General features: G+C 38.9%; 1 protein-coding gene across 13 annotated transcripts in view; it reads right to left on the bottom strand.

Moving 5' to 3' along the window:
- The window catches only part of NCOA3 (nuclear receptor coactivator 3), a 70148-nt gene that overhangs the window by 38720 nt on the left and 17379 nt on the right, over window positions 1–14049 (bottom strand). For 8 of the 13 annotated variants that reach the window (XR_014226909.1, XM_082292838.1, XM_082292834.1 and 5 more), the window contains one exon: window positions 5226–5307. The exons of the other annotated variants lie outside the window; for them this stretch is intronic. The gene's annotated coding sequence lies outside the window, so the exon portion shown is untranslated. The remainder of the gene's footprint in view (window positions 1–5225; window positions 5308–14049) is intronic. 13 annotated transcript variants of the gene reach the window in all.

Genomic DNA, 14049 nt, shown 5'->3' on the forward strand with positions numbered 1-14049 from the left:
CATTACATTGTGATTCTTGAGGTGTGCAGGGCCAGGCATAGGACTCAATGATCTTGATGGGTCCCTTTCAATTCAGCACATTCTATGATTCTATGATCTATGACATTTAAATGAAAAAACGAAATACGTCCGTCTTTTTCAATAATACTTGGTCTTTTTTTTTTTTTTGCTAATGACAGTCCAAACTCTTAGATATTCAAAGCTGACCATTCAACTCTATTGTCCCTACTCTAAACCCACATGCTCCTCTTCTAAATACAGAGGTATCAGTCAACTGCTTAACACCTTAATTTCAAAACATATTTTATTTTAACATTGTGCTCTGTTTTGCTTCACACGAAATAGTTTAAGTTATTACGGTGCTTGTATCAAAGCACAGCCATGCACTACACGCTTGGCATTTGGGGCCATGCAGTCAGCTTCCCTATCAGATCTTACCACACCAGTACAATTTTCAACACATGAGCATACAATTTCCTGCCTAAAGCCTGTTCAACCAAAACCCAAGAGTGCGCAAACAAAAACATCATTCAGCATGTTTTGATCTCAATGAGCTCAACACACTGACCTTTGACCGATTTCCCCACCCTCTGGATGAGCTACAAAGATAATCAATTCACATCATATAGAAACTTAGCATCCAACACAGCCTGGCTACCAAATCTAAGTTTACATATGGTACGTTTTTTGATCCCATTTTTAAAACGCATAAAGAAAGATCATTACATTACAGTCTGGATGAGATGGCTAAGTGACAAACCATATTGTTACCTGTGGCACAGACAAAAACAAGATGACAGACACCTAAACCTACACTGTGTTCAGGTTAAAAATATACATATATATATATGTACAATGTGCCAGATATGGTAAACACAATGGTTACTTTTTAAAAGAAGACATAAAAAGAGTAGCATTTACAATCTTCCTTAAATGTTTCAGAGATAATGAATGTGCCTCTTTAAAAAAGAACCCAAATACAACACACTTTAAATTACAGTGCATAAGACCAATGTATTTTTAAACCTCTGAGGGAGGGGCAAAACGCAGCAGACAAAAAATGCCACTGAACCTTTCTACAGCTTTGCGAATCTGAGACTGCAATGTAACAAACTATTGAAACAGATACTCATGTACACTGAGTAAATAAGGAGGTTTTTGTGTACTGTAAGTAGTTTATACTAAGAAGTCTTCATTACCTTTTAAGATGAAAGCACCTACACTTATATTATGAAGCAAACAGGAAATTATATTAATTGTATTGATACACCACTGTGCTAATCCAGCACTCCCTCCATCAGTACAGTAACTAACAAAATACTATTCCAAAACATAGACATTTGATCATTCTCTACTCTTTCTCCCTCCCACATTCCTCCCACAGACAAAAAAAGTGATTTACTAGGTAATAAATGACTCAGAGAAGTCACTGAATCAGGACTTTCACTTGAAAAAAAAAAAGTGCCATCTATAATGCCAGTGAAGCACACCTTGTTGCAACATGTTAATTATTCTTAACTCCACGTACATTCATTTTATATTATACATTCCATCTTAGGGAGACTAATTTTTCAGACCATATCAGGTTTAATTTACCAACTCCCCTGCAGTGTTTATGTGCAGTAAACACCATGCACTCCTGGGCTATTTTTCAGACATGACAATTAACTTGAGCCTTTTTCACTTTGCATATATTAATATGACAGAACACTTTTAGTTAAGGTATGGTCAGAGGTGGAAGATGCTTGGCGTTTGTCTCCCGTTCCTCCGATAAATAATGCATGTGATCTATTTTTGGAATGTCATTACTTGTTAATTTGTTTCCTACACATCCCTGTTTGCTAGTCAGGGCAACACATAAAGGACCACGTTTACAGCAAACAAAATGTATGAAAGAGAAAAGCGGGGCCCCGGTGAACACATTTATAAAAAGAACTATTTTTTACCCTTATGCCTTCACCGCACACTGCCAAACACTTGTAAGAATTTGTCACTTGTCCGCTTCCAAACAAAGCACTGTGGTGAAGTGGTCACTGCATCTCATCACAGCTCCAAAGACATGTGAGCCACATTCTAGCCTCAGAACAGCTGCTGTTCTCAGAACCCAGCTGTGAACAGGTAGTAGCTTATCTGTCTAGAGGTGTTTGTTCAGGATATAGCTTTCGTAAGGAAGAGGCAGTTGGGCATGATGCAGCCATGCCACTTATTTGCACGATCCCTGCAGTGAGAATTCGTAGGCTCAAACACAGCAGGCCAGAAAGATATTGAAGGTGGTCTTCAATCTTGACTAATTTCCAAGCCACTGTGCTGGAAGAGGTAATTAGGGCTTTCATTATAGCCAATGGCTTCAGTTGAGCGGCTTTAGAATACATTTAGAGTATTTTTAACATAGGTAAGTCATTAAAGACTGGTATCTAAAAGGAGGTAGTAAATAGTTATTTTAAAAAAAACCAACTTAAAATTGACTGAATATATACATATATAGAAACAGAAAAATCTCTAGCTCAAATACCAAAAAGAAAGAAACAGGATGTGATGTCTGGGTTACAATAGTGGGACTTCTAACTACATAACTGGTAGGAAACAGCAGCCTACTACTATACTCTGTAAAAACATGCTCACAATAATTTCAGTCCCTCTTCCTAAATACTGGAAGGCAGTTCTAAAAAATATAGCATTCCATGCTACCAAGCCTCAAGTACTGGACAGAAGCATTGATCACCCCCTGAAAAAAAAAGTGCCAGAAACTGGGCAGCATGCAGTCATGAATTTGCACCCAGCTGAAATACACAATACTTTCAAGGGCACATGTATTTGACGGAACAGAATTCAACACGACAAACAATAATGAGAAGCACCTTAAATAATTTAGCTAAATGTTTAATCTCACCATCCTATAAAACAACTAGAAACTATGCTGCATCAACAGATTTTTTTACCTTTTGAGTGATGGGAAGAAAGTAGCCACACATAGAAGGATGTTGGTACAAGACAGTTCAGACATGTAGTGTGAAACAGAATAGTTTCCTGTTTCTGTAAAAGCTTGCTTTTTCCATACATAAATAACCTATCTCAAGACCATGTACAAGAGAAATCTGTTTGCTTACAGTAAAATAATTTTTAATGAATGGAAGACCACTGCTACTGCTTGCTCAACTAAACCATTTGCGTACCTGTGCAAATAATATGGTCCACAAGCAAATACAAATTGTCTACCATGACACCTCAATGTACGGAATCAAGAGACGGAACACATGCGGTGCTCCACATACTTCAAAGAAATCTACATCTATCCTAAGAACTAAAATCTAAATTCACTCTTCTGACAGACAGGGAATACGGTATTGAGGGTAGCTAATCTCAGAGTAAAAATGTCTCTATTCATATTTATATTCATAAAACTAAAAGTATTTATTTAGAATTAGTTATTTCTAATACTCCTAGTTGTTTTAACAGCACAGGTGCACACACCTGCCTTTAATCTTCAGGATAGCATAAATATAGCTTTAAAACTCAATTGCACACCTACATTTCACAGTAAAACTGCACAATCCTTTGGTGATATTTTTAAGTCAACCATCTTCTGCCATGTTTTGCCACAGATTTCCAGTATATACAAATACTGCCAGCTAAATCTTCCATTCACTCAAGCAGAATAATTTAAAAATTATTTGTGACCTAAATTTCGTTTTGTAGAGCATATGCCAATTTGCCTGAGAAAGTGAATCAAAGGAGGACCGGTCATTACAGTTTCATGTGAGAGAAGAACCCAGAAGAGTGTACACATCTGTGACATCTCAATATGAATAGAGACAATAGGAGCCTTATACAGCTATAATGGAGGGTGTGGGGGAGGATGGCTTGCAAGCCTTTTTTGTTTGTAACACGAAGATGTGAATAATTTTGCAAAATGCAGTTAGGAAGCCTTATGTGCCATAACTAAATTAGTCTATTTCTTGCTGGATTTCTCTGCTGAATTCAATTTTTAGATGAATCAGACAGCAGTCATGAAACAAACTCAAACACAGAAACAAGAAAAGAAAACATGAGTCTTTGCAGGAGGAGAAGAAAAAGGAACCAGATGTGTATGATGGAGACATTTTATAAAAACAATCGAAAAAAGGGCAAATCCATGGAACAAATAATGCCTAGCATTTCTATGGACTGCAAAAAACCTTATTGCCGGGACATCAGAAAAGGTAGATAAGACCCTTATAGAAGTACTGGAATAAAGGCAGCAGAAAACAAAAAAATATCAAATTCTTACTATAACTCACCAGATGTAGACTTTCTAAATTTCATTCAAAATTTGGCATAGTATTTAGGGATCTTTATAAGACCAACAAGACTACTAGTCAGAATAAAATTGATTGGCTTTGAATACCTCTACTGTAAGTTCAAACAGGCCTTTCAAAGCTTAAGCTCATTTTTAACATGATTTTTTTTAATAGGAAAATGCAGTGACATACTAAAAAGACCAAGTAGTAGAATCAACACAAATTCAAAGCTAGTACAAAGCTATTTGTTTCTACTTCAGCAGAAATCAGTAAGGAAAGCCACTGTTTACTGTCCCTGTGGCCTGAGAGATTAAGAAACCTGAGCCTGTAACAGAAGCTAGAAATAACCTGATTATCCAGGCACATCAACCCACCCTAACCTACAAACATTTACACAGATAATGCAACCTATAGAGATTATAAATGCATAAAGTCCTTTCAGCTATAGCACCCAATCCTCATATTTATCACGTTTTTCAAGGAAGTGCAGGAGGTGAAATGCAACTTGCAGCAGGAGGTCTGCTTCATCAAGATCACACCACTTTTGTGTCAGAAGAACACTATTCTTTCTACATACTGGTTTGTACATTAAAAGAGAAAAAAAATTTCTCAGATACTGATTCCTGAAAAACAAGGCTGTGTGTATGTACACATATCCTTAAAGGAATTCACATGTCTACAGCTTAAAAATTTTTGTGTCTATTCATGGTGCATCCTGATGGTATTGCAAGAGAACTTACAAAATTATTATACTAGCAGAGGAGGTAAAAAAATGAATAGATTGATTTTATTTTAAACTGTCTTTCAGTAAGTTGTTGCTATAAACATGCTCTTCAAAAAGGCATTTAAAATCCAGAAACCCAAGCCATTATTGCTGCAGAAGACCAAGAGTTCACTCATCACTGAAAACTGCACCAAGGATGTGGACAGGACAGTTTTGAGACAAACCTGAGGAAGAAGCCAAGAAAAAGCCACTTATTGCATCCCACGATGAAACCATCGCACTGCAGGCAGTAAGTTTCACCACCAACTGAAACAGATATAAAAGCAGAAAAGACAGATACAATGGTAATGTTTCAAAACCAAACAAAAATCTGGAGTCCAACTACTACCTGTCTGCTCTTTTTCAGCATCATTTATGCCAGCATGAGAGTGAGGAGCTGATCTAGGGGGAAGTGCCAAGCCTTAATAAACCAGCAGAAGTTTGAAGCACGCAATAGTAGTCCTGACAAGCTTTGGAACATACAGTAGTTTTCCAAACTGAGAGGCTGTGCTCTAGAATTTCCTCTAAATCACCTTTCCATCCTTCTGCTTAGAAGAAAGCAGATAAAAAACTGCTTCTAGATAGAAAACTGCTTACTCTAGATAGAGAAAAATATAGATGAAAACACCATGGCATGAACTTCTCTTTAAATTTCTTGTTCACTGTAAATGTTCTTGTTCACTTGTGCAGAAACCTTGGTGGGGGAAGAAAATTCTAAAATGGCAGCTACAAAGTAGCTAGCAAGACTCCACTGTGGCATACGGGGAGAGGACACCAACACCAAGATATACTCTCAATAAACACACAGACTAAAACAGTATAGAAGGCCAACACTGATTTTCAGTTTGTGAGTGCTCATTTAATGCTTTTTGGTTACAAAATGTCTCCGCAGTATCTGTGATAACCTTCTTTCCAGCCATATTCATTACAGGAAATGGTTACACTAGTGACATTTCATTATCAGCAGTTAGATCTCAGTAATAGTCTTCAAAAACACTCCCCCCAGTGGGGTCCTTCGAAGTTAAAGGATTTACAAAACTAATGAAACTTGTGCTTCTGTAGCTTCAGTGTCAGTGTTCATTTTTTTGCCAGTTTCCCACCCTCCTGCTGGCACGTGCAGCAACAATTTTAGAGTTTATGGATTTCTGCCACTAAAAGGCATGTACACACAGTGTTACCACAATGCAATCATGCAACTGTTCAAGAGAGACACATTAAATGATGCTTCAGAAATAAGAGTTCCGAAGTGATTCCTAATTTCTGACAGTTGTTACTCACTCTCCTTTAGAAGAGCACTTATTCCATTTTACTGTGACAGGCAACATGATGTGCAGCTTCACTGCAGCTCCACTGTGAAGGCAGATGAACTGCCACGAAACAGACAATGAGAAGCAGACAGGACGTACACAGGCACAGGGAGGACAGAACAAAGAATCACAGGGAGTGGGGAAAAAGACACCAGATAATAGCTGCTGCTTAGGAACACCAGCTGGAACAAACAGGGAGGCCACAAACTATCATTACAAGTGCATGTTTCTCTTGCAGTTGCAAGGACAATTGCACACAAGAGGGTGCAGAGGATCTGCTATTAATCATTTAATATTCATTGTTCCCTCGATGTTGCTGGCAATGCTTCTGGAGACTCCCTCAATTCCCAGAAAAAGCTGCATCAAGAACAGCAACACTACAAGAACAGCCCACACCTAACAGCCACAATTTTGTCCTACTGTATTAATGCTGCTGTAAACATGTCTTAACCACTAAACTGTTTACAGACTGAATTTTTTGAAAGTCCAAATCACAGCAGTTGTGGGTTCCTCCCCAGCTAAATCTCTAATTAGGAAAATGAACATGCTATATAAATCTGATGAAACTATTTGCAAGAACAAGACACGAGAGATATGAAAACCACAGACTGAAGTAGTCAGGCATCAGGTTTCTTTGTTGAGGAAGAGTTTTGAATGGTATCTCTAGGTAAGGTGCTGAGTGACTGCTTGATTAAGTGGCACTTAACATTCAGTAAATTTAATGTTACAGCAAGAACAGGAGGCTGATATCTGTGCCTACGAGCTAGTGAGGGAGGAAATGGAAGCTGATGTAGTAATCAAGTTAGCTATTCTTTTGTCAGTGAAAAGACACATTTAAGGAGAAAGAAACGTGGAATAATGAAATGTCGTGTTCGTATTTCACTGAAAATGTAATGCTGCTATAATTTGACTGCTTTGGCAAAGCTACACAAGGAAGACAAATTTTCTCGGCCACAGATATTGCAGGTTTGTGATAAAATCTGCATAGTATGAAAATGACACACACTTTAATTAGGTCCAGAATTTGCTAGAGTCGCACACCCTAAATAAAAATTCGTAACATTGGCTTCTCTGGGCCCCTGACACTTTGCAAGCTGGCAGTGAAGTTCAGCTGGCACTACTTGTCTCCCAGACTGAGGTGTTTGGGGTTTTCTTGTTTACGGAAGATGCAGAAAAGTAGTTAGTTAGGTAAATATGTATTTAATTCACGGACGTATGAACTAAGTAGTAATACTGAGACATTTCTACGTTGGATTTCAGTAAGAAGACACCAATCTTTTAAAAAGCTCAACACGTGTATTAAGCAACTGAGCTCGCTGAAACCAGCGTACGGGGTGACTCATCCTCCCTTCCCCACTTTCTACTTAGCCCCGATCGTCAGCATCAATTTGCAGGTTGTTTTTTCTTTAACCATACAGAAACATGTCGGAAACTGAAAAACGGCCTCGTACTTGTTTAGCGATATGAGTTTCAGAAGATAGCTGGTACTAGCCGTTAAAGGCATATTCCAGCCTTGCCGTTAGCAGCACACGAGCACTTGTTCTCGTCCTCCTCCTCCCTCGAAGGAGCTGCATGCAGCACAGCACGATCACAGACAAAAAATACAGGAAGGGGGGGAACCCAACCCTCTGCTCTTGGCAAGGGGAAGGCGTTCCACAAGAACTGTAACAGGGTCAAAAGTTTACCGTGGTTTCAATTTCACCTTTTTGCAACCAATGAGCGCGCGGCGGCTCCAGACAGAACCGCGGGCGGCAGCGGCCCTTAACTCCTTGCGGTCCGGCCCGCCCCCGCCAGGGAGCGGACAGTGAGGGAGAAGGGCCTCTCTCCTCCCTTTTCCCGCTCTTCGAACGATCAGCAGAACGCCCAGCAGCCTCCTCCGGACCGAGCATTGCTTTCAGCATGGAAATAAAAGGAAAGGGGAGCCGTCGTTAGCAGTATGGCAGCGAGGCAGAAGTTAAGACCTGCACAAGTAGGGCCCCTTTCCCCCACTGTAGCTGAAAACCATGGCAGTAACCGAAGGGGTAGAACTGATACTAGGCATTATCAAAGCATCACAACTCTGGAGATGTTACAGCTATGAGCTGTCTGTTTGTGCTGGCAAACAAGAAAGTCTGACCTTGAGAAAGGGGAGGGAGAGCACCAGCACAAAACTCTCAGAAAAGATTCTGAATGCGCAGTCCAGAGCTGCAGTAATTTACTTTGTTTCACCTCAAAAGGAGGAATCCACGGTGCTGTGGCTTAAGGCCGGGCAGCCCAGGAAGTACTGCTGCCCAGTCCCTAGAGTACCAGTAATAATAGCCTGCTTCTAGATGTTGACTAGAAAACAGGACATCTTCTACTCCATGAAGGATGGAAATAGAATTCATGGCTCCTGGCACAAAAATCCTCAGGTTTTCAGTGTCTTGCAAAGGAAAACAAGTAATGCATAGCCACAAAAGTAAAAAATGGTCTGGACATGAGATTTATAATAGATTGGCTTGGTTTAGCACTGAAACAGACAAGATGCACTTTTACTCCACTCATGTTATTACAGAACTAGAGCATGAACACAGAACAGGCTTCTTGGTCCACTGTGTCATCACTAACAATGCAGTTTTCACCTCAGGAACTACAGACTCAGTGAATCAGTCCATGGTGGGGTACCTCAGAATCTGTGCTGCCACCAGATTTTTCTCTGGGAGACTGGTGAAAATGTTGATGACAGCAAATCTGAATGGCACCATCTACGATTCTGTTTTGGCATCCGTTTGAACTTGAAAAAAGTCAATGTCCAACTACACTTAAGCAAGGAGAGCAACAGATTTATCACCCCTTTACTGGTCTTGCAGACTACAAGGAAAAGAGGGCTAAAGGACGTGTGAAGATGCGGAGAGAGTTCTCAGTTCAGTGTAGCAATGGACAATATAATACAAGACATCATGAACGGAAGTATATAAAGCATGTAGTTCAGGCAAAATCTGTATCATTGTAACCTAAGAGTATGATTCAACACAGCAGAAAGGGGTAGGCTTACTTAGAGATCTTAGCAGCTCTGATTTGATACCAAGTAGAATGGCAAGTCATTGCATACATTTGCAGAGTAAGACACATGGAACTAACCATTCCAAAGCAGGAGGCAGTCAAATCAGGAAACACCTGGAGGCATGTATGTTGGCGTAGTCTGATCTCTAACACAGTGCAAAAAGGATGACAAGAATCTGAACATACTGTGAAGAGGTAAAATGAGTAAATATGCCATCCACATGCAGAAAAGGTTCATGGTAAGGATGCCGGTGAAAATACAACTCAGTTTTCCAAACCCTGAAGCCAAGGTAGATTGTTCAAGATAATGCACGTGACAACGTAAGGGGGGAAAAAACCACTGTTTTTCAGTTGGCAGCTATTACTAATTTTCCATCGAGACACAGTTTCAAAATCAGTAAATTATCTAGAACCTTAAAGGCTTTCAGTGCACTTTGCAATGGTGAAAGATACTCTGGTCTCAGACCTCTATACAGATCCAGAAAAAGGATAAAGACTCTTACAAAACATCTATGCCAGCTGAAAACACTGCCAATCAAACTTTTGTAAATCATTCTTTTGCAAATCATACTTCTGCAACTCAATTCACAAAATAGTTTTAGGCAATAAGATAATCATGCAAAACCTCCTTAAAACCTGCCTCAGGAATAGTCAGCCACTCCATTTCAGAGCAGCCAAAGAAAAACAATTTCCACCTGGTGGGCAAGGTCAAACAGTGATTTCTTGAGCCGACATAGGTAGATTCCTTTCTTAATCTATGCAAATAGGCACAGCGGCAGCTTAAGGCAGATACTATGAGGTTAAGTTTAGTGCCTTGAGATCTGCTAACAAAAGATGCAGGAAGTGATTAAAACAAAGTCAGAAAGTTGAAGACATCATAATCTTAGCTGACTGAGTTAATGCCCTACTACCAAGTTTTTCTACTGTAGTTCAAAAATGGAAAGACACCAAAGAAAATGCTATCAAATAATGCTGTATCTTCACAGCTTAGCTAGGTTAAAATACAGTTTTGCCAATACCAATTTAAGACTTAATTACTTTTCTAAAAAGCTCTTGGTACATTCCTCTCAGTAAAAAGTGCAGTTTGGTTTTGTTGTTTTGCCTTCTCTAAATACCGTGTCATTTTAGAGAAATTCTTTTAAAGTAAGATATCATACATGAATTCCCTTTTTGTAAGAGGGCCTCCTTTTAAAAGAAAATGGATACTATAAAATTTTATATCAAGTCAGCATGTTACCAAGAAGCTTTTCTGTGTTTTCTGAATTTGATTAATACAAGCCAAGGTCACTTCCTGAAAGAAAGATGCCTACTACTGCAGCTGCAAGCAAACTAGACTCAAAAAGCTGGGGGATGGGAAGGCAATACTGGCAATTGCTAGCACTGTCTCCAAAAATATACCAGTTACAAAACTTGAGTAAAATTTGGAATTTTTTACTTCATCCCTACATAAGTAACCTAATAACTAAAGTCTGAGTCTGTATAATTACTGTTCCAAGCAAACAAGATTCACAATGATGCACCAGCTAGCCTGCAAAAAATGGCTAATTCTGAGGACCCTTTACTAAACTGTATGCAATTTACTCAAAAATGTACCTTTTTTTTTTTTAATGCTATCTATGTTTTATCATGCAGTTCATGAAGCTAATAAGAGACTGCCCTTGAATTAACAGCATGTCTCAGTCCTACTAAGACTGTGAGACTCCAGTGTCCTATTCTGAAGTCATTTAGGAAAAACACATTTTGGGAAAGCATGCAAGTTCTTTACAGATGTCTACAGCATGCATTTTTCCAGTTTCTGAAGACTGTACCTAGCTTACGAAAACAATTAGAAATAAGCTGTGTTCACCTGTTATGTGTAAAGATATTTTTAGCCCTGTAAGGGTATTTTAAAGTAAGTTGTTTTTAAAATGTGCTACATTTGCATTATGCATGAGGCCAATCACATGTAGTTTTCCCTTCCCTGTTAACACAACAGGTCATGAAAATGAGACCCTACCAAACAGAAATAGTATTACTTTTCCTCTTTCTACAATTTGGAGTACCACATTGGCAGCAGGGTGAAAGGAATCTATTACTGAAAAACATTTAAAACCATAGATCAACAGACATTTCCACAAGGACATCAGGGGACACACAGACATACACACACTCACCTTTAATTTAATATACTTCATCTTTAATAAAACAGCCTTGATACACCCATCATTGCAACAGATGTTTCATACCAGGCTGAAATTAGGATGATCGCCTGAATGAAAGTTAATTTTGACAAATCGGTGCAGCAAAAAGAAAGGAGCCTTGCTGGTTTTGGGTGGGCATCTTTGCCTAAAATAGAAAAATAAACTACAGCATATCGGTGCCTGTGCAGGCACGACTACATCTGTGGTTAAGGATGCCTAACATTTTCCATCACAGCAGCCTGTTCTAATTCTTTAATGCCTGTCTCTGACATGTGCCTCAGAACTACTTTTTGGTTCAGACATTTAAAAAATGAGTGGAGAATTCTGTTGAACAAAGCGTAACCTTTTATTTAGGCCAAGAAGTTAAAGCTTTGGAAGAGAAACTGATCGAATGTCTAAGCAAACTGAACTCCATCTTGTTGCTCCAGTGAAGATCTCTGTATAGCTGGTAAGTGCCATATTTGAAGTACTTGAACATGCTTAGTTTTGGTTTAAACCAGTTGCCAAGATCCTCAAGTATTTTATCTAACCAAGTTTGCTTTGTTGCTGCACAGCTCCTCCATGATAACAAGACAGAACATGCTTTATCACTACATTACCAAAACCAAGAGCAACTTCTCTATAAACCTGCCAGCTACAAAGCAGTTAAAAGCCCCTGGCTGCACAGTAGTTAATGAACAGGGACATTTTTCTAGGTTATACTGCCACACCCATACACAGCATCCACAAAGCATGAGGCAGCAGCAGGATCAAGGGCTTAGCAAAGGCCACACTTCCCTCCAAGATTTCATTTGAAATGGTAGCTGGAGGTCTCAGCCAACAGCGCTAAAACCCCACTTTCCTGCCCGTCCAGTGAGTAACCCCTGTAGAAGGTGCACTCAGTTCAGTGACCAGGGTGGCATCCTGCTCGATGACTACCTCACTGGCAAACAGAGTAGAAATTTCCTTATGGCAAATTATACTTCTTTTCCATAAGCTTTTTAAAGACATACAGAAACTTACACTGAAAATACTAAGGATGTGAGCTCATTCAAAAAACTTTAAAAAGTATTGTCAGCTCCACCTCTCAACACTTCTTTAACCCTTTCCACACATTCTTACTTTAAGCAGATTGCTGAAATAGTGCACTGCACAGATGACAGAACAGACGAATAAGACTACAGTAGTCTTTTCTGTGAACTGATGGGGGCCAATCCCACAGGAGAGTCTCATAAGCAGTTACACAGCAATGACTTCCAATTTACCACACAGTAATAGATAATCATCTCATAAATGGAGATCTGAAGTCTGTCGAGGACCTGTATCTTAACTTGGCCTTTGCCCAGCATGGGTACTTAGGGAGTTCCAGTGACATTCAAATTAGGACACACAGGTTTTTTCTAATGAAGAGTAAACAACATGGATACATACTGTCTTGATTATGACAGATCCCAACTTCTGATTAAGAACATCCTTTTAGAGGAGACTTTAAACTGGCATTTAATCACTGATTTAACTGTTGGAATATATTCAGACCCATCAATATGTGTGGGCCCATGAGCATGAAAGAAATATACTCCATAAATCCCATTGCCTTGCTTTAGGCACATTTTGCTAGTTGGCAGATGCAGTACTTATGAACATTTATCCATGTGCTTGCACAAGAATTAAGTTATAGAATTAATGTAAAGCAAAGATATTATTTTACACTGGAAACGTTACAGTTTAGAAAACGTAGATTCATATTCTGAAAAAGTGTTTGAGTGCTGTGGGGAGAGGGTAGGGGGGAAGGCATCTATCCATTACAGGGTTTCAAATTGCATGAGTCTACTCAGACTCACACAAACTGGCTTTAAGAGCAGTTAAGTGCCCGGTGTCTTAAGAGTGCTTTTGAGAATCCTACTTTGTATCTGTTTCCATCGTGCTGCTAAAATAGAGTATTTTTAAAATTTATTGAAAAACACATATCCTCTGTTTTTAAGATCAGATCTTGGTATCTGCTGATCTAATAGTAATTAAAGGCCTGTTAATGAGTTTTTGACATAACTAGACTCTCAGATTTGATAGTAGGAGATCAAAAACTACTAAAGCCAAAGTAAGCTGCTGAAGAAAGGAAATCAAAATAGTTCAAGTTTTCCATGCATAGCATCAGTGCTTATATATGATTTATTTAATTGAAAGGAATATGTACAGCTACTTAATACAAAGGTGACATTTCTAAACACCAATTTGTCCTTGAAATATGGAAATGTTTCAAGCTCAACGCTGTAATTAAAATCTGATTAAGTTTGAGTATATGCAGGTACATTTTGTTTGGCTGCAAGAGGTACTCACTTAGTTCAACAAAAATGCTTACCATTCAAAATTTGAAGCAAGATCAGCTGTCTACCTATATTATACCAACAGATTTCAGCATTCCAATAATTAGGATCCCCTTTTCTCTATTTCTTTTTCATACACCTTACCATGCTTCATTCACAGTGAACAGAGCTTAGTAGAGTACCTTCAGTTATATTGAAAAA

Source organism: Coloeus monedula (genome assembly GCF_965178545.1).
Source record: "Coloeus monedula genome assembly, chromosome: 17".
In the NCBI taxonomy this organism is placed as follows: Eukaryota; Metazoa; Chordata; class Aves; order Passeriformes; family Corvidae; genus Coloeus; species Coloeus monedula.